Source organism: Lathyrus oleraceus, chromosome 5 (assembly GCF_024323335.1).
Source record: "Lathyrus oleraceus cultivar Zhongwan6 chromosome 5, CAAS_Psat_ZW6_1.0, whole genome shotgun sequence".
NCBI classification, from domain to species: Eukaryota; Viridiplantae; Streptophyta; class Magnoliopsida; order Fabales; family Fabaceae; genus Lathyrus; species Lathyrus oleraceus.
Window position 1 is genome coordinate 644,119,070 of NC_066583.1, and position 24,728 is coordinate 644,143,797.

Below are 24,728 nucleotides of genomic sequence, written 5' to 3' on the forward strand. Positions count from 1 at the left end.
GTATTACGCATTCAGGTTCTTTAATTGTTATTTAATTTTTAATGTTTTATTCTATTGTTTATTCATATTGCCTGCCTGGAATGAGTCTGTTTATGCATGATATAAATTCTTATTTATTTAGCATGTCTGGCTAATTTGCCTAGGTATCGGTATGTAAAGTAAGCAGAATAAGGGATCGAGACTGAGTCGGTCTACCTAAACTTAAAATCAAAATCAATCTTTTTACGGTCTCAACTTACAGGTTTAATAACAAGATTTTTTACAAAAGTAAAAGACATAAAGAAGTTAAAATCAATAGAGCGAGAGTTTGAGATTTTAACTGGACAGTGTAAGTTAGGCATTAATTCTAGATCAGGGCGAGAGCAAGTTTTAGAGTTAATTAAATTCTGACCTTTTCCAAAAAGTATTTTTAAAGATTGAATGTGAGGACGAGAGTTAAGCATTTGGATTTAATTATATAACCTAAGTCAACAGAGCGAGAGTTTGAGATAAGGGTGTTTAAAACGGTCAGTATTTTCTTAAAAAGAGTTTCTGCAACTTTATTGTTTTCAAAATATGGTTTTTGACTTAATTATAAGTGACAGCAACATTAATATAAAATCATGGTTTATTCAACAGAGCGAGAGTTTGAGATAGAACCTTTAACCAATAAAGTTAACCGAAACGATTCATTTTAAAACCAAGAAACCGACAAAGACTTGATTCCCTAGTTTTGACGAACTACATACCGATATCCGTTTTATTGATATTTAATCTAGATATTAGTTTAGCTCTTAGTTTTTCCCCAAACAATCAAACATTTTCACCTTAGATTTACGTAGTAACCTTAGATAACGGTATATCGATTCATAAGTCCCTGTGGGATCGATATCTTTTAAAACTACGCGATAGAACTGTGCACTTGCAGTTTGTATCCCATTCTCGACTCACCCAGTCGAGCGATCAAGTTTTTGGCGCCGTTGCCGGGGACTTTTATTCAATCGATATCGTAACTCTTCCGTTACGCTGTAGAGACTAAGGTTTCTTTTTCTTCTATTTTCTTTCTTTCGTTGATTTGTATGCCACGCACTCGCTCTCAAGGCGAACCGCTCTATTTACGAATCAACGATATCGAACTATATCTCCGAGTCTTACGACGAATTCGGGAATATCGTGCTGAAAACAATCTCCCTCCTATAAACCTTCCAGATTTCAAAAACATTTTTCCTTCTTTAACCGAGATGGCAGAACCAGCTCGTGCTCTTAGAGATTACGCCGCTCCATCGCAAGATGAACCGCATTCAAGTATTGCTCCGCCCGCAATCGAAGCAAACAACTTTGAACTTAAACCTTCGTTGTTGCAGGCTGTGCAACAGAACCAATTCTCTGGAAATCTTACCGAAGATCCAAACCTTCATTTATCCGTATTTGTTCAATACGCTGATACTGTTAAAGCTAATGGTGTCACTTCAGAGGCAATTCGACTTCGTCTTTTTCCTTTCTCATTAAGAGATAGCGCTAGAAGATGGCTTCAATCTCTTCCTTCCAACTCAGTCACCACATGGAACGAGTTGAAGAAAGTTTTTCTTGCCCGATATTTTCCACCAAGCAAAACAGCTATGTTAAGAGCCCAGATAAACGGATTTAAACAGAAAGACAACGAGTCTCTTTTCGAAGCATGGGAAAGATACAAAGACATGATGAGACTTTGCCCACACCATGGTTTGGAAGACTGGTTAGTAATTCACACATTTTATAATGGTCTCTTATACAATACAAGGTTAACAATAGACGCCGCTGCAGGTGGTGCACTAATGAACAAACCTTACGCTGATGCTTACCAGCTTATCGAGAGCATGGCCCAAAACCACTATCAGTGGGGAACCGAACGAACGAATGTGGAAAAACCTCAACCGAAAACTGGCATGTACGAGATAAGTAACCTTGATCACGTCAATGCAAAAGTGGATGCTTTGGTCCAGAAAATTGAAAGTTTAAACGTATCACCTCCAGCAGCCGTGGTTGCTATAACTCAGAATTGCGAGGTCTGTGGAATCCAAGGCCACACTCCTGCGGAATGTCAACTCTTGACTGGAATCCAAACAGAGCAAGTAAACTATGCTCAAGGAAGCCCCTATTCGAATACCTATAACCCAAATTGGAAGAACCATCCAAACTTCTCATATAAGAGTAATAATGCTTTATACGCACCTGGACAGTCTCCAAATCAAGCCCCATCTATATATCCAGGATATCAGAAACCGAATCCTAACAATAATACCCCTAGAAAATCCAACTTGGAAATCATGATGGAAAACTTTATAGCTTCCCAACAACAAACCAATAAAGATTTCTTAAACCAGAACATACACACTGGCGAACAACTTAAACAACTAGCAAGCAAAGTAGATGCCCTGGCTACCCATAACAAAATGCTGGAAACGCAAATATCTCAAGTAGCTCAACAACAAGCACCTACTGCTGCACCAACTGGTACATTCCCTGGACAGCCCCAACCCAATCCGAGAAGCCAAGCTCATGCAATTATATTGAGAAGTGGAACGGAAGTGGAAGGACCGTCTGACCCAAGGATAGAAAACCAAAACCCTAAGAAATCTACTGAGGAAAGTGAACCTAAGGAAAAGGAAGAGAGTAATAAGGAAACCCTAGAAAAGAAGGAACCTTATGTACCTCCACCACCTTACAAACCACCTATACCTTACCCTCAAAGGCTTGTTAAAACCAAAGATGTAGGCCAATTTAGAAAATTTGTTGATCTCCTTAAACAATTAAACGTTACAATTCCGTTTACCGAAGCTATCACGCAGATGCCCTCATATGCTAAATTCTTAAAAGAAATTCTTTCCAATAAGAGGAAACTTGAGGATAGCGAAACCGTTACACTCCCTGCCGAATGTAGCGCTATAATCCAAAACATGCCCCCTAAACTCAAGGATCCGGGTAGTTTCTCTATACCCTGTCACATAGGAAAATTTGTCATCGACAAAGCCTTATGCGATTTAGGAGCCGGAATTAGCGTTATGCCTTTATCCATATGTAAGAAACTGGAAATGGGAGAATTAAGACCGACCAAAATGTCTGTGCAATTAGCAGATCGTTCCATCAAATATCCTGTAGGAATCCTTGAAAACGTTCCCGTACGCATAGGTCAGTTTTACATTCCCACTGACTTCACAATTATGGACATTAGAGAAGATGATACGACACCTATTATACTAGGAAGACCATTCTTAGCAACTGCCGGTGCAATCATAGACGTAAAACGAGGACGACTCACCTTCGAAGTAGGTGAAGAGAAAATTGAATTCATTCTTTCCCAATTCTTGAAAGCACCTGCAATAGAAGATACATGTTACTTCATGGATATCATCGATGAATGCATAAAAGAAGCAGAGTCAGGAGAAGACAAATCATCAGACTATCTTTTAGAGGACAAATCTAAACAATGCCTAGCAATAACACCAGATCCTACGCAGTGTCTTAACAAACCAACCCCTGATTTGAAAACACTTCCCAAAAATCTGAGATATGAATTCCTAGACTTAGAACTTGAACGACCTGTGATAGTTAATGCAGATCTAGGAAGACTCGAAACAGAAAAACTCCTACATATCTTAAGAAAATATCCAACCGCACTAGGATACCACATCACCGATCTTAAAGGAATAAGCCCTTCTATTTGTATGCACCGCATCATGTTAGAAGAAAACTGTAAAACCTCTAGGGAACACCAGAGAAGACTAAATCCGATCCTAAGTGAGGTAGTAAAGAAAGAAATAACCAAGTTATTAGAAGCAGGTATTATATATCCTATATCTGATAGCAAATGGGTTAGCCCTGTACACGTTGTACCAAAGAAAGGAGGCATAACCGTTATTGAAAACGAAAAAGGAGAAACTATAACTAAACGAATCGAATCGGGATGGAGAATGTGCATTGATTATAGGAAACTAAACAAAGCAACCCGAAAAGATCATTTCCCTTTACCATTCATTGACCAGATGTTAGAACGATTAGCTAAACATTCACATTTCTGTTATTTAGACGGTTATTCAGGCTTCTTTCAAATACCAATTCACCCTGATGACCAAGAAAAGACAACATTCACATGCCCTTTTGGTACCTTCGCTTATAGACGAATGCCGTTTGGTCTGTGTAATGCCCCTGCAACTTTTCAAAGATGCATGATGGCAATATTCGCCGACTTTCTCGAAAACATCATGGAAGTATTTATGGATGACTTTTCTGTATACGGACAAAGTTTCGAAGAATGCCTTGAAAACCTGGAAAGAGTTTTGGAACGATGTGTAAAAGTAAACTTAGTACTTAATTGGGAAAAGTGCCACTTTATGGTACAAGAAGGCATTGTTTTAGGACACATCATCTCGAACAGAGGAATTGAAGTAGACAAAGCCAAAATAGAGGTAATCGAAAATCTTCAACCCCCAAGAACTGTGAGAGAAGTACGAAGCTTTTTAGGACACGCCGGTTTTTACCGACGATTCATCAAAGACTTCTCTAAGATAACTAAACCCTTAACCGGACTGTTGATGAAAGATGCTGAATTCATATTCGACGATAACTGTTTAAAAGCATTTCAAACTCTTAAACAAGCATTGATCTCCGCACCCATTATGCAGACACCAGACTGGAATGAACCATTCGAAATAATGTGCGATGCCAGTGATTATGCTGTAGGTGCTGTTTTAGGACAAAGAAAGGATAAAAAGCTTCACGTTATATATTACGCTAGCAGAACCCTGGATGAAGCACAGATGAATTATGCCACAACCGAGAAAGAACTCCTAGCAGTGGTATTTGCGCTAGATAAATTTCGTTCTTACCTGGTAGGAGCCAAAATAATAGTTTACACTGATCACGCTGCTATCAGGTACCTTTTAACAAAAAAGGATGCTAAACCTAGACTCCTAAGATGGATCTTGTTACTGCAAGAATTCGACTTAGAAATCAAGGACAAGAAAGGAACTGAAAACGTAGTAGCAGACCATCTCTCTAGACTTGAGAACCTTGAACCAGAAAGAACATCCATTAATGATGATTTCTCGTATGATAAACTCATAGCTACTTTGGAAGAGAACAACTCCGACATGCAAGTAGAAACCACCTTAGCTATATCTGTCATACCATGGTACGCTGATCTAGTCAATTATTTAGCTGCCGGAATAGTTCCACCTACTTTATCTTACCAGCAGAAGAAACGATTCTTCCACGACATAAAACACTATTACTGGGATGATCCCTTACTTTTCAAAAGAGGCCCCGATGGTATTTTCCGTCGATGTATACCCGAAGAAGAGGTAGAAAATATAATCCAACACTGTCACTCTGCGCCTTATGGCGGACACACAAGTACATCCAAGACCTGCTCTAAAATCCTACAAGCTGGCTTTTATTGGCCAACTATATGGAAGGACGTACATGCGGCTATTAAGGAGTGTGACAGATGTCAACGCACGGGAAACATATCTAGACGTGACGAGATGCCACAAAAAGGTATTTTGGAAGTAGAGATTTTTGACGTGTGGGGGATAGACTTCATGGGACCTTTCCCATCCTCTTTCGGTAACAAATACATACTCGTGGCAGTTGACTACGTATCAAAATGGATCGAAGCTATAGCTTCTCCAACAAATGACACCCGAGTAGTAACTAGACTCTTTAAAAATATAATATTTCCGAGATTTGGCATCCCAAGAATAGTAGTCAGTGATGGTGGATCACACTTTATATCCAAGGTACTCGAAAAACTACTACTTAAATATGGAGTGAGACATAGGATAGCAACACCTTACCACCCTCAAACCAGTGGACAAGTGGAAGTATCTAACAGAGAAATCAAGCAAATACTAGAAAAAACGGTCGCCACTTCAAGGAAAGATTGGTCATTGAAATTACCAGAAGCTTTATGGGCATACCGAACTGCTTATAAAACTCCCATAGGGACGACCCCATTTAAGCTCATTTATGGAAAATCCTGTCACCTCCCGGTAGAATTAGAACATAAAGCCTATTGGGCTATTAGAAATTTAAATTTGAATTATAAAGCCGCCGGTGAAAAGAGAATCCTTGACATAAACGAATTAGAGGAACTCAGAAGAGACGCCTATGAAAATGCCAAAATCTATAAAGAAAGAACAAAACAATGGCATGACAAGCGTATATCAAGGAAAATCTTCAAGCAAGGCGACGCAGTACTTTTATTTAACTCTAGACTAAAGTTATTCCCGGGAAAACTACGATCCAGATGGTCAGGACCTTTTCATATCACTAAAATCTTTCCCAGTGGAGCGGTAGAAATAAAAGGACAATCTACAGAACCGTTCACCGTAAACGGGCAACGTCTGAAACATTATCACTATGCGGAAACCAACGAGGATTCGCAGATTCTACACTTAGACGAAACGCCCCCAGGACTCATAGACTATATTTAACAGTTTTTTTGTCGAGCTTGCGACATTTAAACAAAGCGCTTAGTGGGAGACAACCCACAAATTAATTTGTTATTTTATTATTCTATTATTATTATCATTCCCTATTTTTCTCTTAATTATTCTTTTAATTTCTATTTAGTATTCATTATTGATTTATTCAAAAAGAAAAAAAAAATATATATATATATATATAATATAATAATTCTTTTCTTCTTTCGGCATTTGGCCAAATCCTGACTTAAACTCATGTTTCTTTTCTCTAGCTAACACTAACCAGATGGGACATTCTGATCGTATGGGTATCAAGTTCAGAGGAATGGCTCAGAAACGAAAGTTTGAAGAACTAGCCGCTAGAGAGATGCTACCTAGTTTATATGCTGATGATTGGGCTATGACTGCCCTTGGACTGAGACAGAGTGTCCTGTTTTTGCTGAATCAGATAGGATGGGAGACCTCCCCTATCCTGAGACATTTCACCACCTACCGGAGACTCACACTAGAATTCCTTAGTTCATTAATCTATCTACCTAGCCATGGAAAAGGAATTAGCAGAGGTTTTATCCAGTTCAGAATGTTCAATATGGAGTACCAATTTAATATTAGAGACTTCACCAACCTTTTGGGTTTTCCTACCTCCTTTGATACATTCACTGTAAGCCAGGAAGAACTTTTTGAATATAGAGAGCTTGAACACTTTTGGGGTAAGCTGACTGGAAATGATGAGCCCGAGGAACATGAGTTTCTCTCTGGAAACATACATAACCCGGCTTTTCGCTATTTCCATAAGATCCTGACCCACACTTTATTTGGGAAGAAGCCAAATAGTACTTCAGTTTCACGTGATGAACTCTTCATCATATTTTGTGCTTCCCAGAACCGTCCAGTAAACGGTGCTACTTTTATGTTAGCTAATTTGGACCACCTTATCCAGGATGAGCGAGCACCCATTAGAATAGGCGGTTTGATCACTATGATAGGTAATGCTATTGGATTACGTCAGCCTATGCTTGACCTTAGCCCTTTTTGTGGCATTACTACTATGAGTATACCTTCCTCTTCAACACTATGTTTATAGCAAACATAGGGTCTGATGAGTTCGAGCTTATTATTGATAACCAGGTTCTCTGCCTATTCACCATGCCCGATCCTAGAACTAGTGTTCACAATCAAAGGAACTGGCTCTATAACCTGAATGAAACCCCAACTCCTGCTGGATCCACTGAATCCATCCAGGACTATGAGATTTGTGATGACTATGAGCACTATGTTGACCATATCTCTCTTGCTGAATCTGACCCTCAGACACCTTCAGGCTACTATGATATTGATCCTCCCCCTCAGCCTGCCCTGACCGAAGAATCAGCCATGCCTGATCTCCGACATCATATGCCAGGAACAGATATTAAAACCGTCATTGAAGCCTTGATGTCAGAACAAGACGCCCTCAGGGAAGATTTCCACAGCTTGAGACTTGAAATCCTAGAATACATGAGCAGCACGGCAAGTCAGTTACGTATGTTACGGCATCATGTTAACTCTTTTGCTCCTCCGGCCAGAGATCCGAAGATAGATGGAATTTAGTTATTTTTCTTTCTAAGTTATTTAGTTTTAGGCTAGATTTTTCATTAATGTTATTTGAATTCATGTTTATTTCTATTTCATTTCATTGTTTTCTTTCACTGTAATACATTATGATCATTTTTATTAAAGCTGTTTAGTTAATTTTATTATGCAATGGCTATTATGCTCTACTGTTGTTACCTATTATTATTATACAAAGCAAGTAAGCGTGCACAATACATTAAAACTGCAGACTAAAAATGATCATAAGCAAAATGAAACATTAAAATACGCTACCAAAGTAATTCTGTGAAGCGCTACTGAAGCCTTGCCAAAAAGGACTGTGTGACGAGCGTCACACACTCCATGACGAACGGCACGCAAAACGCCTGTTACGAACGTCACAGCCTTGTGACGAGCGTAACGCCCCTCAGACATGTGAACGTTAGGGAGCCGTTGGAGACGAACGTTACACTTTAATTTTTACCTTCCCCATTCATTTTTCATTTACCACACTTAATTACTCTTCAACCACTTTTTCTTTCTATCTTCCAATCCTTCCCCTATAAATACCTACCAAAACTTCCTTCATTCACCACAAAACAATTCTCTCATATCAAATACATTTCTTTCCAAATCACCCCTTCAAAAATTCATCACAATGGCGGGAAATCAAAATTTCGGAAATATCATCTTCCGATCCGGAGATGACAACTATCAGCAAGAGCAATTCGAGCGCTTCCAGCAGCGAGGCGTCGCTTCCACCAGGTACCCCGATTTAACTTGTTTACAACAATTAGGCTTACTCCAAGGTATCGAGTGGATGCTCCGTAAAGCCGATTTAACCTTCCTTTGCACTCATAACCAACCCACCTACCCTTCCCTAACCTTAGAATTCCTAAGTTCTTACGACTACACCACTCCCGCCGGTGAGGGTGAATTTCTGACCGGTACCGCAACCTTCCGCATGTTTAACACCGAGTACTCTCTAACCCAAAACCAATTGAGTACCATGCTACAATTTACCACAGAAGGCCAAGTCTACCCCAAAATCCCTCCCGACCTAAACTGGAACACAGTTGGCGTTTTTGACCTTTTTAAGAAAATTTCCGGTATAGAGACCTACAACTGGGAAGAACTCCTTCTCTCCCACATCCATAACCCCACCATCCGTTATTTTCTCCGTATCTTGCAAAACACAGTTTTGGTAGACCAAACAACAGTAAGGTCAACTCAAAGGAGTTATTTTTCCTCCAGTGCGTCTTCGAACCGCAAGCCCAGGTAAACGCCGCCTCTTTTCTCTTTCATCATATCCGCACCTTATGTGCTAGAGGCCGGCAACCCTTTATAATTGGTGGATTAATAACCTCCATAGCACTTGGCCTGAACCTAGGGGATAGACTCCAAACTTTAGAATCCCTACCTCCCCTGTCTATGGATATCAGCTATTGCCGTTCTAGCCGCCTGATTAAAAACAGAGTAGGCGGAAGCTATTATCTTATGGTGAACAACCAAGCAGTCCCGAGTGTTGTGCTACCCAATACCACCCTAACTGATGTCACAAACCCCGACCGCCACCTCTACGATCTTAGCGCTCCTGAAACCACCGAGCCTTCACAAACAAACCAGCAAACTGATGAGTTTGAAGAAATGGAACAAGGTGACCATCCGCCAACACAACAATCAGTCCCGCTCAACCCTTCCCGTAATGCAGCCGGCCCATCCTCCCAACGTCGTCGACGAAGAAGGCCTGCGACCAACGACGACATTATGGATGCTATTGATGGCATGCAGGCACAGAATGCAGAGATGATGCAGATGATGCGTCAAATGCAACAGCAACAGGACGCTCGGAATGCCATAACCGACCAGCGGTTTACTGAATTGTTCAGCAGGTTCGACAACTTAGACATACGTCAAAGATCACCAGGTCCAAGAACCAGAGGCGGAAGGCAGCCTTAGTTATATTTCCTTTTTCTTTTCATTTCCATTTTGTATTTCTTTCCCTTAAAACATTGAGGACAATGTTTAGTTTAAGTATGGGGGGGAAACAATATTCTTTCCATTCTCATTTTTCAAGTATGTACTCTCCCTTTCATCGTTATTTCCCTTTTTTTCCCTATAAAAAAAAAAAAAAAAAATTTATTTTAAGTTAAGTTCCTAAGTGTGAAAAATTTTCTATTATCTATTCCCCTCAATTTTCTTGAGCCATAACAAAAAAAATTTTAACACACCCAATAAGTATAAAGGTTGCTTACTTTATAAAATTTGAGTGAAATCAAAACAAAATCATTACCATAACAACGCTCTGAGAACCTCAATATGTTAAGCAGGATAAGTACCTATTATACCGATTCCTTGAACTTTTAGTTCTATGGCAACCCCAAGTAGTTTATACAGAAGTCAGCACCATCTTAATAGCAAACTACGTGGAGGGCCGATGAATATAAGTGAATGATCCCCAAAGTAACCTAAGATATATAATATATCAAGAAATGCACTAAGTAAATTAGGTGATCCTTACCAGATCATTTAATCTAAAGGTTGCAGATCATGCAAAAGCACAATACGAAAGATCCATTATGAGTTGGTTCAGCAGGTATCTGGTGCTGAACTTGGTAGGGCGGACTACGGTTCGATCCCCCGCAATTTGCAATGGGCTGAATGATGAAGTTATCCGACTTATGTACCAGAACTTCTAGCTAAAAGCGGATCATAATCACTAACCGGTTACTCCACTATGTGCGCGAAAAGATAAAGGGCTTAATGTGATTTCGCTAGAATGAAAGCGGTGAAATAAGACTAAAGGAACCAGGATAGCTATCATAGGGTACTTGAACTGATTGGCATAAAGTAGGGTTATCTAAGTTGTAACGGTAGTTGTTGATGTCAAGATTAAACTCGAGTCCTCCTAAACAAAATCCATTTGCAACCTAGTACGAATTGATGTGTGCTTTGAAATTTCATCTGGCTAAAACTTTTAACAAGTTCTATACTGAATTTTGCTTGAGGACAAGCAAAGATTTAAGTATGGGGGAGTTTGATAACATGAAATTATATCACATTTGAAGACTTAATTCAATTAGATTATATTATCATTTACTTTAATTTATCCATTTTATCAGATATTATGCAGTATTTCTTTTCTATTTATGTCAGGTATCCATTTTGAAGCAAAAGTGAAAAAGGGAAGAAAAGGAGGTGTAGAAAGGAGTAAAAAGGAAACAAATATCAAAGACCAAGCCCAGCCCAAAAGAAAGCGCACGTTGTGCCTGTGACGGGCGTCACAAGGGTTGTGACGAGCGTCACACTAGAAGCATCCCTGTGACGAGCGTCACACATGGTGTGACGAGCGTCACACCATTCCACTAGCTTTTCACGCTCTCAGAAGAATTGAAGAAGAACGTTGAGAGAGTTCGTGTCCTATGCCCACGCCGTGTATTTAGCCATGCTGAAGACTCGTGGGAAACGGAATGCAGTTACCAGGGCTATTATAAATAGCCATCTCACAAACCTAAAAACTCTCAGTTTTTGCACGCTCAGTTTGCCGAAGCTCTGCCAAATTTTCTTTTCACGCCTTTGCTTATTTTTCTTCCTTTCCAGCAACTTAGCATTGTTTATTTTATTTATTTCTTTTGCAAGCTTTACATTCTTTTTTCCCTTGCAAATTTACCTTTCCAGTTTTAGCTTTTAGATATTTTTCGCATAATAGTTTCTACACCGGAAACTATTGTGCAACTTTATACCGGATTTAACCTTACGTTATATTCCAGTTTTATTTCCTTGATTTAATTTACTGTCTAATTGAAGAATCCAAGAACAAATCCTACCGGCTTGTGGTGGAGTGTTCAAGACCATTGTATTACGCATTCAGGTTCTTTAATTGTTATTTATTTTTAATGTTTTATTCTATTGTTTATTCATATTGCCTGCCTGGAATGAGTCTGTTTATGCATGATATAAATTCTTATTTATTTAGCATGTCTGGCTAATTTGCCTAGGTATCGGTATGTAAAGTAAGCAGAATAAGGGATCGAGACTGAGTCGGTCTATCTAAACTTAAAATCAAAATCAATCTTTTTACGGTCTCAACTTACAGTTTAATAACAAGATTTTTTACAAAAGTAAAAGACATAAAGAAGTTAAAATCAATAGAGCGAGAGTTTGAGATTTTAACTGGACAGTGTAAGTTAGGCATTAATTCTAGATCAGGGCGAGAGCAAGTTTTAGAGTTAATTAAATTCTGACCTTTTCCAAAAAGTATTTTTAAAGATTGAATGTGAGGACGAGAGTTAAGCATTTGGATTTAATTATATAACCTAAGTCAACAGAGCGAGAGTTTGAGATAAGGGTGTTTAAAACGGTCAGTATTTTCTTAAAAAGAGTTTCTGCAACTTTATTGTTTTCAAAATATGGTTTTTGACTTAATTATAAGTGACAGCAACATTAATATAAAATCATGGTTTATTCAACAGAGCGAGAGTTTGAGATAGAACCTTTAACCAATAAAGTTAACCGAAACGATTCATTTTAAAACCAAGAAACCGACAAAGACTTGATTCCCTAGTTTTGACGAACTACATACCGATATCCGTTTTATTAATATTTAATCTAGATATTAGTTTAGCTCTTAGTTTTTCCCCAAACAATCAAACATTTTCACCTTAGATTTACGTAGTAACCTTAGATAACGGTATATCGATTCATAAGTCCCTGTGGGATCGATATCTTTTAAAACTACGCGATAGAACTGTGCACTTGCAGTTTGTATCCCATTCTCGACTCACCCAGTCGAGCGATCAAGTTTTTGGCGCCGTTGCCGGGGACTTTTATTCAATCGATATCGTAACTCTTCCGTTACGCTGTAGAGACTAAGGTTTCTTTTTCTTCTATTTTCTTTCTTTCGTTGATTTGTATGCCACGCACTCGCTCTCAAGGCGAACCGCTCTATTTACGAATCAACGATATCGAACTATATCTCCGAGTCTTACGACGAATTCGGGAATATCGTGCTGAAAACAATCTCCCTCCTATAAACCTTCCAGATTTCAAAAACATTTTTCCTTCTTTAACCGAGATGGCAGAACCAGCTCGTGCTCTTAGAGATTACGCCGCTCCATCGCAAGATGAACCGCATTCAAGTATTGCTCCGCCCGCAATCGAAGCAAACAACTTTGAACTTAAACCTTCGTTGTTGCAGGCTGTGCAACAGAACCAATTCTCTGGAAATCTTACCGAAGATCCAAACCTTCATTTATCCGTATTTGTTCAATACGCTGATACTGTTAAAGCTAATGGTGTCACTTCAGAGGCAATTCGACTTCGTCTTTTTCCTTTCTCATTAAGAGATAGCGCTAGAAGATGGCTTCAATCTCTTCCTTCCAACTCAGTCACCACATGGAACGAGTTGAAGAAAGTTTTTCTTGCCCGATATTTTCCACCAAGCAAAACAGCTATGTTAAGAGCCCAGATAAACGGATTTAAACAGAAAGACAACGAGTCTCTTTTCGAAGCATGGGAAAGATACAAAGACATGATGAGACTTTGCCCACACCATGGTTTGGAAGACTGGTTAGTAATTCACACATTTTATAATGGTCTCTTATACAATACAAGGTTAACAATAGACGCCGCTGCAGGTGGTGCACTAATGAACAAACCTTACGCTGATGCTTACCAGCTTATCGAGAGCATGGCCCAAAACCACTATCAGTGGGGAACCGAACGAACGAATGTGGAAAAACCTCAACCGAAAACTGGCATGTACGAGATAAGTAACCTTGATCACGTCAATGCAAAAGTGGATGCTTTGGTCCAGAAAATTGAAAGTTTAAACGTATCACCTCCAGCAGCCGTGGTTGCTATAACTCAGAATTGCGAGGTCTGTGGAATCCAAGGCCACACTCCTGCGGAATGTCAACTCTTGACTGGAAGCCCCTATTCGAATACCTATAACCCAAATTGGAAGAACCATCCAAACTTCTCATATAAGAGTAATAATGCTTTATACGCACCTGGACAGTCTCCAAATCAAGCCCCATCTATACCTCCAGGATATCAGAAACCGAATCCTAACAATAATACCCCTAGAAAATCCAACTTGGAAATCATGATGGAAAACTTTATAGCTTCCCAACAACAAACCAATAAAGATTTCTTAAACCAGAACATACACACTGGCGAACAACTTAAACAACTAGCAAGCAAAGTAGATGCCCTGGCTACCCATAACAAAATGCTGGAAACGCAAATATCTCAAGTAGCTCAACAACAAGCACCTACTGCTGCACCAACTGGTACATTCCCTGGACAGCCCCAACCCAATCCGAGAAGCCAAGCTCATGCAATTATATTGAGAAGTGGAACGGAAGTGGAAGGACCGTCTGACCCAAGGATAGAAAACCAAAACCCTAAGAAATCTACTGAGGAAAGTGAACCTAAGGAAAAGGAAGAGAGTAATAAGGAAACCCTAGAAAAGAAGGAACCTTATGTACCTCCACCACCTTACAAACCACCTATACCTTACCCTCAAAGGCTTGTTAAAACCAAAGATGTAGGCCAATTTAGAAAATTTGTTGATCTCCTTAAACAATTAAACGTTACAATTCCGTTTACCGAAGCTATTACGCAGATGCCCTCATATGCTAAATTCTTAAAAGAAATTCTTTCTAATAAGAGGAAACTTGAGGATAGCGAAACCGTTACACTCCCTGCCGAATGTAGCGCTATAATCCAAAACATGCCCCCTAAACTCAAGGATCCGGGTAGTTTCTCTATACCCTGTCACATAGGAAAATTTGTCATCGACAAAGCCTTATGCGATTTAGGAGCCGGAATTAGCGTTATGCCTTTATCCATATGTAAGAAACTGGAAATGGGAGAATTAAGACCGACCAAAATGTCTGTGCAATTAGCAGATCGTTCCATCAAATATCCTGTAGGAATCCTTGAAAACGTTCCCGTACGCATAGGTCAGTTTTACATTCCCACTGACTTCACAATTATGGACATTAGAGAAGATGATACGACACCTATTATACTAGGAAGACCATTCTTAGCAACTGCCGGTGCAATCATAGACGTAAAACGAGGACGACTCACCTTCGAAGTAGGTGAAGAGAAAATTGAATTCATTCTTTCCCAATTCTTGAAAGCACCTGCAATAGAAGATACATGTTACTTCATGGATATCATCGATGAATGCATAAAAGAAGCAGAGTCAGGAGAAGACAAATCATCAGACTATCTTTTAGAGGACAAATCTAAACAATGCCTAGCAATAACACCAGATCCTACGCAGTGTCTTAACAAACCAACCCCTGATTTGAAAACACTTCCCAAAAATCTGAGATATGAATTCCTAGACTTAGAACTTGAACGACCTGTGATAGTTAATGCAGATCTAGGAAGACTCGAAACAGAAAAACTCCTACATATCTTAAGAAAATATCCAACCGCACTAGGATACCACATCACCGATCTTAAAGGAATAAGCCCTTCTATTTGTATGCACCGCATCATGTTAGAAGAAGACTGTAAAACCTCTAGGGAACACCAGAGAAGACTAAATCCGATCCTAAGTGAGGTAGTAAAGAAAGAAATAACCAAGTTATTAGAAGCAGGTATTATATATCCTATATCTGATAGCAAATGGGTTAGTCCTGTACACGTTGTACCAAAGAAAGGAGGCATAACCGTTATTGAAAACGAAAAAGGAGAAACTATAACTAAACGAATCGAATCGGGATGGAGAATGTGCATTGATTATAGGAAACTAAACAAAGCAACCCGAAAAGATCATTTCCTTTACCATTCATTGACCAGATGTTAGAACGATTAGCTAAACATTCACATTTCTGTTATTTAGACGGTTATTCAGGCTTCTTTCAAATACCAATTCACCCTGATGACCAAGAAAAGACAACATTCACATGCCCTTTTGGTACCTTCGCTTATAGACGAATGCCGTTTGGTCTGTGTAATGCCCCTGCAACTTTTCAAAGATGCATGATGGCAATATTCGCCGACTTTCTCGAAAACATCATGGAAGTATTTATGGATGACTTTTCTGTATACGGACAAAGTTTCGAAGAATGCCTTGAAAACCTGGAAAGAGTTCTGGAACGATGTGTAAAAGTAAACTTAGTACTTAATTGGGAAAAGTGCCACTTTATGGTACAAGAAGGCATTGTTTTAGGACACATCATCTCGAACAGAGGAATTGAAGTAGACAAAGCCAAAATAGAGGTAATCGAAAATCTTCAACCCCCAAGAACTGTGAGAGAAGTACGAAGCTTTTTAGGACACGCCGGTTTTTACCGACGATTCATCAAAGACTTCTCTAAGATAACTAAACCCTTAACCGGACTGTTGATGAAAGATGCTGAATTCATATTCGACGATAACTGTTTAAAAGCATTTCAAACTCTTAAACAAGCATTGATCTCCGCACCCATTATGCAGACACCAGACTGGAATGAACCATTCGAAATAATGTGCGATGCCAGTGATTATGCTGTAGGTGCTGTTTTAGGACAAAGAAAGGATAAAAAGCTTCACGTTATATATTACGCTAGCAGAACCCTGGATGAAGCACAGATGAATTATGCCACAACCGAGAAAGAACTCCTAGCAGTGGTATTTGCGCTAGATAAATTTCGTTCTTACCTGGTAGGAGCCAAAATAATAGTTTACACTGATCACGCTGCTATCAGGTACCTTTTAACAAAAAAGGATGCTAAACCTAGACTCCTAAGATGGATCTTGTTACTACAAGAATTCGACTTAGAAATCAAGGACAAGAAAGGAACTGAAAACGTAGTAGCAGACCATCTCTCTAGACTTGAGAACCTTGAACCAGAAAGAACATCCATTAATGATGATTTCTCGTATGATAAACTCATAGCTACTTTGGAAGAGAACAACTCCGACATGCAAGTAGAAACCACCTTAGCTATATCTGTCATACCATGGTACGCTGATCTAGTCAATTATTTAGCTGCCGGAATAGTTCCACCTACTTTATCTTACCAGCAGAAGAAACGATTCTTCCACGACATAAAACACTATTACTGGGATGATCCCTTACTTTTCAAAAGAGGCCCCGATGGTATTTTCCGTCGATGTATACCCGAAGAAGAGGTAGAAAATATAATCCAACACTGTCACTCTGCGCCTTATGGTGGACACACAAGTACATCCAAGACCTGCTCTAAAATCCTACAAGCTGGCTTTTATTGGCCAACTATATGGAAGGACGTACATGCGGCTATTAAGGAGTGTGACAGATGTCAACGCACGGGAAACATATCTAGACGTGACGAGATGCCACAAAAAGGTATTTTGGAAGTAGAGATTTTTGACGTGTGGGGGATAGACTTCATGGGACCTTTCCCATCCTCTTTCGGTAACAAATACATACTCGTGGCAGTTGACTACGTATCAAAATGGATCGAAGCTATAGCTTCTCCAACAAATGACACCCGAGTAGTAACTAGACTCTTTAAAAATATAATATTTCCGAGATTTGGCATCCCAAGAATAGTAGTCAGTGATGGTGGATCACACTTTATATCCAAGGTACTCGAAAAACTACTACTTAAATATGGAGTGAGACATAGGATAGCAACACCTTACCACCCTCAAACCAGTGGACAAGTGGAAGTATCTAACAGAGAAATCAAGCAATACTAGAAAAAACGGTCGCCACTTCAAGGAAAGATTGGTCATTGAAATTACCAGAAGCTTTATGGGCATACCGAACTGCTTATAAAACTCCCATAGGGACGACCCCATTTAAGCTCATTTATGGAAAATCCTGTCACCTCCCGGTAGAATTAGAACATAAAGCCTATTGGGCTATTAGAAATTTAAATTTGAATTATAAAGCCGCCGGTGAAAAGAGAATCCTTGACATAAACGAATTAGAGGAACTCAGAAGAGACGCCTATGAAAATGCCAAAATCTATAAAGAAAGAACAAAACAATGGCATGACAAGCGTATATCAAGGAAAATCTTCAAGCAAGGCGACGCAGTACTTTTATTTAACTCTAGACTAAAGTTATTCCCGGGAAAACTACGATCCAGATGGTCAGGACCTTTTCATATCACTAAAATCTTTCCCAGTGGAGCGGTAGAAATAAAAGGACAATCTACAGAACCGTTCACCGTAAACGGGCAACGTCTGAAACATTATCACTATGCGGAAACCAACGAGGATTCGCAAATTCTACACTTAGACGAAACGCCCCCAGGACTCATAGACTATATTTAACAGTTTTTTTGTCGAGCTTGCGACATTTAAACAAAGCGCTTAGTGGGAGACAACCCACAAATTAATTTGTTATTTTATTATTCTATTATTATTATCAATTCCCTATTTTTCTCTTAATTATTTCTTTTAATTTCTATTTAGTATTCATTATTGATTTATTCAAAAAGAAAAAAAAATATATATATATATATATAATATAATAATTCTTTTCTTCTTTCGGCATTTGGCCAAATCCTGACTTAAACTCATGTTTCTTTTCTCTAGCTAACACTAACCAGATGGGACATTCTGATCGTATGGGTATCAAGTTCAGAGGAATGGCTCAGAAACGAAAGTTTGAAGAACTAGCCGCTAGAGAGATGCTACCTAGTTTATATGCTGATGATTGGGCTATGACTGCCCTTGGACTGAGACAGAGTGTCCTGTTTTTGCTGAATCAGATAGGATGGGAGACCTCCCCTATCCTGAGACATTTCACCACCTACCGGAGACTCACACTAGAATTCCTTAGTTCATTAATCTATCTACCTAGCCATGGAAAAGGAATTAGCAGAGGTTTTATCCAGTTCAGAATGTTCAATATGGAGTACCAATTTAATATTAGAGACTTCACCAACCTTTTGGGTTTTCCTACCTCCTTTGATACATTCACTGTAAGCCAGGAAGAACTTTTTGAATATAGAGAGCTTGAACACTTTTGGGGTAAGCTGACTGGAAATGATGAGCCCGAGGAACATGAGTTTCTCTCTGGAAACATACATAACCCGGCTTTTCGCTATTTCCATAAGATCCTGACCCACACTTTATTTGGGAAGAAGCCAAATAGTACTTCAGTTTCACGTGATGAACTCTTCATCATATTTTGTGCTTCCCAGAACCGTCCAGTAAACGGTGCTACTTTTATGTTAGCTAATTTGGACCACCTTATCCAGGATGAGCGAGCACCCATTAGAATAGGCGGTTTGATCACTATGATAGGTAATGCTATTGGATTACGTCAGCCTATGCTTGACCTTAGCCCTTTTTGTGGCATTACTACTATGAGTATACCTTTCCTCTTCAACACTATGTTTATAGCAAACATAAGGTCTGATGAGTTCGAGCTTATTATTGATAACCAGGTTCTCTGCCTATTCACCATGCCCGATCCTAGAACTAGTGTTCACAATCAAAGGAACTGGCTCTATAACCTGAATGAAACCCCAACTCCTGCTGGATCCACTGAATCCATCCAGGACTATGAGATTTGCGATGACTATGAGCACTATGTTGACCATATCTCTCTTGCTGAATCTGACCCTCAGACACCTTCAGGCTACTATGATATTGATCCTCCCCCTCAGCCTGCCCTGACCGAAGAATCAGCCATGCCTGATCTCCGACATCATATGCCAGGAACAGATATTAAAACCGTCATTGAAGCCTTGATGTCAGAACAAGACGCCCTCAGGGAAGATTTCCACAGCTTGAGACTTGAAATCCTAGAATACATGAGCAGCACGGCAAGTCAGTTACGTATGTTACGGCATCATGTTAACTCTTTTGCTCCTCCGGCCAGAGATCCGAAGATAGATGGAATTTAGTTATTTTTCTTTCTAAGTTATTTAGTTTTAGGCTAGATTTTTCATTAATGTTATTTGAATTCATGTTTATTTCTATTTCATTTCATTGTTTTCTTTCACTGTAATACATTATGATCATTTTTATTAAAGCTGTTTAGTTAATTTTATTATGCAATGGCTATTATGCTCTACTGTTGTTACCTATTATTATTATACAAAGCAAGTAAGCGTGCACAATACATTAAAACTGCAGACTAAAAATGATCATAAGCAAAATGAAACATTAAATACGCTACCAAAGTAATTCTGTGAAGCGCTACTGAAGCCTTGCCAAAAAGGACTGTGTGACGAGCGTCACACACTCCATGACGAACGGCACGCAAAACGCCTGTTACGAACGTCACAGCCTTGTGACGAGCGTAACGCCCCTCAGACATGTGAACGTTAGGGAGCCGTTGGAGACGAACGTTACACTTTAATTTTTACCTTCCCCATTCATTTTTCATTTACCACACTTAATTACTCTTCAACCACTTTTTCTTTCTATCTTCCAATCCTTCTCCTATAAATACCTACCAAAACTTCCTTCATTCACCACAAAACAATTCTCTCATATCAAATACATTTCTTTCCAAATCACCCTTCAAAAATTCATCACAATGGCGGGAAATCAAAATTTCGGAAATATCATCTTCCGATCCGGAGATGACAACTATCAGCAAGAGCAATTCGAGCGCTTCCAGCAGCGAGGCGTCGCTTCCACCAGGTACCCCGATTTAACTTGTTTACAACAATTAGGCTTACTCCAAGGTATCGAGTGGATGCTCCGTAAAGCCGATTTAACCTTCCTTTGCACTCATAACCAACCCACCTACCCTTCCCTAACCTTAGAATTCCTAAGTTCTTACGACTACACCACTCCCGCCGGTGAGGGTGAATTTCTGACCGGTACCGCAACCTTCCGCATGTTTAACACCGAGTACTCTCTAACCCAAAACCAATTGAGTACCATGCTACAATTTACCACAGAAGGCCAAGTCTACCCCAAAATCCCTCCCGACCTAAACTGGAACACAGTTGGCGTTTTTGACCTTTTTAAGAAAATTTCCGGTATAGAGACCTACAACTGGGAAGAACTCCTTCTCTCCCACATCCATAACCCCACCATCCGTTATTTTCTCCGTATCTTGCAAAACACAGTTTTTGGTAGACCAAACAACAGTAAGGTCAACTCAAAGGAGTTATTTTTCCTCCAGTGCGTCTTCGAACCGCAAGCCCAGGTAAACGCCGCCTCTTTTCTCTTTCATCATATCCGCACCTTATGTGCTAGAGGCCGGCAACCCTTTATAATTGGTGGATTAATAACCTCCATAGCACTTGGCCTGAACCTAGGGGATAGACTCCAAACTTTAGAATCCCTACCTCCCCTGTCTATGGATATCAGCTATTGCCGTTCTAGCCGCCTGATTAAAAACAGAGTAGGCGGAAGCTATTATCTTATGGTGAACAACCAAGCAGTCCCGAGTGTTGTGCTACCCAATACCACCCTAACTGATGTCACAAACCCCGACCGCCACCTCTACGATCTTAGCGCTCCTGAAACCACCGAGCCTTCACAAACAAACCAGCAAACTGATGAGTTTGAAGAAATGGAACAAGGTGACCATCCGCCAACACAACAATCAGTCCCGCTCAACCCTTCCCGTAATGCAGCCGGCCCATCCTCCCAACGTCGTCGACGAAGAAGGCCTGCGACCAACGACGACATTATGGATGCTATTGATGGCATGCAGGCACAGAATGCAGAGATGATGCAGATGATGCGTCAAATGCAACAGCAACAGGACGCTCGGAATGCCATAACCGACCAGCGGTTTACTGAATTGTTCAGCAGGTTCGACAACTTAGACATACGTCAAAGATCACCAGGTCCAAGAACCAGAGGCGGTAGGCAGCCTTAGTTATATTTCCTTTTTCTTTTCATTTCCATTTTGTATTTCTTTCCCTTAAAACATTGAGGACAATGTTTAGTTTAAGTATGGGGGGGAAACAATATTCTTTCCATTCTCATTTTTCAAGTATGTACTCTCCCTTTCATCGTTATTTCCCTTTTTTTCCCTATAAAAAAAAAAAAAAAAAATTTATTTTAAGTTAAGTTCCTAAGTGTGAAAAATTTTCTATTATCTATTCCCCTCAATTTTCTTGAGCCATAACAAAAAAAATTTTAACACACCCAATAAGTATAAAGGTTGCTTACTTTATAAAATTTGAGTGAAATCAAAACAAAATCATTACCATAACAACGCTCTGAGAACCTCAATATGTTAAAGCAGGATAAGTACCTATTATACCGATTCCTTGAACTTTTAGTTCTATGGCAACCCCAAGTAGTTTATACAGAAGTCAGCACCATCTTAATAGCAAACTACGTGGAGGGCCGATGAATATAAGTGAATGATCCCCAAAGTAACCTAAGATATATAAATATATCAAGAAATGCACTAAGTAAATTAGGTGATCCTTACCAGATCATTTAATCTAAAGGTTGCAGATCATGCAAAAGCACAATACGAAAGATCCATTATGAGTTGGTTCAGCAGGTATCTGGTGCTGAACTTGGTAGGGCGGACTACAGTTCGATCCCCCGCAATTTGCAATGGGCTGAATGATGAAGTTATCCGACTTATGTACCAGAACTTCTAGCTAAAAGCGGATCATAATCACTAACCGGTTACTCCACTATGTGCGCGAAAAGATAAAGGGCTTAATGTGATTTCGCTAGAATGAAAGCGGGTGAAATAAGACTAAAGGAACCAGGATAGCTATCATAGGGTACTTGAACTGATTGGCATAAAGTAGGGTTATCTAAGTTGTAACGGTAGTTGTTGATGTCAAGATTAAACTCGAGTCCTCCTAAACAAAAATCCATTTGCAACCTAGTACGAATTGATGTGTGCTTTGAAATTTCATCTGGCTAAAACTTTTAACAAGTTCTATACTGAATTTTGCTTGAGGACAAGCAAAGATTTAAGTATGGGGGAGTTTGATAACATGAAATTATATCACATTTGAAGACTTAATTCAATTAGATTATATTATCATTTACTTTAATTTATCCCATTTTATCAGATATTATGCAGTATTTCTTTTCTATTTATGTCAGGTATCCATTTTGAAGCAAAAGTGAAAAGGGAAGAAAAGGAGGTGTAGAAAGGAGTAAAAAGGAAACAAATATCAAAGACCAAGCCCAGCCCAAAAGAAAGCGCACGTTGTGCCTGTGACGGGCGTCACAAGGGTTGTGACGAGCGTCACACTAGAAGCATCCCTGTGACGAGCGTCACACATGGTGTGACGAGCGTCACACCATTCCACTAGCTTTTCACGCTCTCAGAAGAATTGAAGAAGAACGTTGAGAGAGTTCGTGTCCTATGCCCACGCCGTGTATTTAGCCATGCTGAAGACTCGTGGGAAACGGAATGCAGTTACCAGGGCTATTATAAATAGCCATCTCACAAACCTAAAAAACTCTCAGTTTTTGCACGCTCAGTTTGCCGAAGCTCTGCCAAATTTTCTTTTCACGCCTTTGCTTATTTTTCTTCCTTTCCAGCAACTTAGCATTGTTTATTTTATTTATCTCTTTTGCAAGCTTTACATTCTTTTTTCCCTTGCAAATTTACCTTTCCAGTTTTAGCTTTTAGATATTTTTCGCATAATAGTTTCTACACCGGAAACTATTGTGCAACTTTATACCGGATTTAACCTTACGTTATATTCCAGTTTTATTTCCTTGATTTAATTTACTGTCTAATTGAAGAATCCAAGAACAAATCCTACCGGCTTGTGGTGGAGTGTTCAAGACCATTGTATTACGCATTCAGGTTCTTTAATTGTTATTTAATTTTTAATGTTTTATTCTATTGTTTATTCATATTGCCTGCCTGGAATGAGTCTGTTTATGCATGATATAAATTCTTATTTATTTAGCATGTCTGGCTAATTTGCCTAGGTATCGGTATGTAAAGTAAGCAGAATAAGGGATCGAGACTGAGTCGGTCTACCTAAACTTAAAATCAAAATCAATCTTTTTACGGTCTCAACTTACAGGTTTAATAACAAGATTTTTTACAAAAGTAAAAGACATAAAGAAGTTAAAATCAATAGAGCGAGAGTTTGAGATTTTAACTGGACAGTGTAAGTTAGGCATTAATTCTAGATCAGGGCGAGAGCAAGTTTTAGAGTTAATTAAATTCTGACCTTTTCCAAAAAGTATTTTTAAAGATTGAATGTGAGGACGAGAGTTAAGCATTTGGATTTAATTATATAACCTAAGTCAACAGAGCGAGAGTTTGAGATAAGGGTGTTTAAAACGGTCAGTATTTTCTTAAAAAGAGTTTCTGCAACTTTATTGTTTTCAAAATATGGTTTTTGACTTAATTATAAGTGACAGCAACATTAATATAAAATCATGGTTTATTCAACAGAGCGAGAGTTTGAGATAGAACCTTTAACCAATAAAGTTAACCGAAACGATTCATTTTAAAACCAAGAAACCGACAAAGACTTGATTCCCTAGTTTTGACGAACTACATACCGATATCCGTTTTATTGATATTTAATCTAGATATTAGTTTAGCTCTTAGTTTTTCCCCAAACAATCAAACATTTTCACCTTAGATTTACGTAGTAACCTTAGATAACGGTATATCGATTCATAAGTCCCTGTGGGATCGATATCTTTTAAAACTACGCGATAGAACTGTGCACTTGCAGTTTGTATCCCATTCTCGACTCACCCAGTCGAGCGATCAGCGGCGTCTATTGTTAACCTTGTGTTGTACAAGAGACCATTATAGAAGGTATGAATTACTAACCAGTCCTCT

At 39.2% G+C, this 24,728-nt stretch overlaps 2 pseudogenes; both read right to left on the minus strand.

Moving 5' to 3' along the window:
• Nucleotides 1-1,605: 1,605 nt before the first annotated feature.
• On the minus strand, nt 1,606-1,705 carry LOC127089346 (uncharacterized; annotated as a pseudogene).
• An 11,769-nt stretch (nt 1,706-13,474) lies between these two features.
• Nucleotides 13,475-13,574, minus strand: LOC127089347 (uncharacterized; annotated as a pseudogene).
• Nucleotides 13,575-24,728: the final 11,154 nt, after the last annotated feature.